The sequence below is a fragment of the Propithecus coquereli genome, unplaced genomic scaffold (assembly GCF_000956105.1).
Source record: "Propithecus coquereli isolate 6110/MARCELLA unplaced genomic scaffold, Pcoq_1.0 Scaffold222, whole genome shotgun sequence".
Lineage (NCBI taxonomy): Eukaryota > Metazoa > Chordata > Mammalia > Primates > Indriidae > Propithecus > Propithecus coquereli.
Genome location: NW_012147412.1, coordinates 2,882,520 through 2,883,760, shown reverse-complemented (window position 1 = coordinate 2,883,760; position 1,241 = coordinate 2,882,520).

Below are 1,241 nucleotides of genomic sequence, written 5' to 3'. Positions count from 1 at the left end.
TTGTTTTTCATAAGGAATCTCAGATTAGACTTTTAAAAGCCTCCTGAGGCTAGGAAGCTAAGCCAAGGATTTTCCATCATACTGTGCCTGTAATACCTGTATGAATTGGGTGAACTCCTCATTTCTCGAGGTGCCAAAATTTCTTGAGGTTCCTGTCCCTGTCAGAAAGTGACATTCTTTACTTACCACAAGGTCAGGAACCTTGCAAGGGAACTATGCAGACGAGGTACCAGATCAGTCTTTCCAAAGGACTTTTTATTGGTTCTGTGAATGAAGTCAACCTCAATTCCTTAAAGCAGTCTGATCATATCTGAAAATAGACCATTCTAGTCAAAGCCTTGATAAAATAAGCAGTGGCTCTGATTGTGTCCTATTGCAGAAAAAACCAGATTCTTATTGAACTTATGCAAATACCCATATTGCCATAAAGTAAGAATACTCATGAATAGTTTTAAAATTCTGGAGAAATCAGGTAGAAAGAAAAGTAAATGCTTCAGTTTTGCTCACAAAACTATACTTTACCCAGTTGCTGTAAGCTATAAATAGCTCAAAAGAAAAAAAGCTTTTTTGACTCTGGAAAGTAAAACATAAAAGAATCAGCAATGTTTCAAACAAACATTTATAAAAAATTGTTTTAGTTCTTCATCTGTTCAGTCCAGTGTTATTAATTCTTGTTCTACTTCATGTTAGGTTAGCAATTCTATGAGTTCAGTGTGTGTGTGTGTGTGTGTGTGTGTGTGTGTGTGTGTGTGTGTGTGGCATTGTTTGGACTTCTCACCTCGTCCAACTGCATGATGTCAAAGTCATAAGCAGAGGTCTGTATTTCTGAGTACCTGTCAGAGTCTCTTTATCCTTTCTGTGAACCTCTTAAAGACAAACCACTTCAGGATTATACTTGTTTGTAAAGACCTTTTAGAAGAATCATTAGAATAAATCCAATTACTATGGACAAGACTCCAAGTGGCCATGGTCAAAGATGCAATTGACAAAAAAATTTAGTTATTTCTGTGACATACAACAATTTAACATAAAAATCATAACCGATAACTTATACTAAGACATTTCAAAATTTTAGGAATCTCGTACAGTTTCGAAACACATATTAATAACACATTTATATGAATATAACTCGGGGAAAGTTAAACATCATTTCTTATTTGATGATGCTTCCCATATGATTATAACATGCCAGATAAAACTAATATGGCTTTCTTGGACTTCCAGAAGCCCTTTTTTTTTTT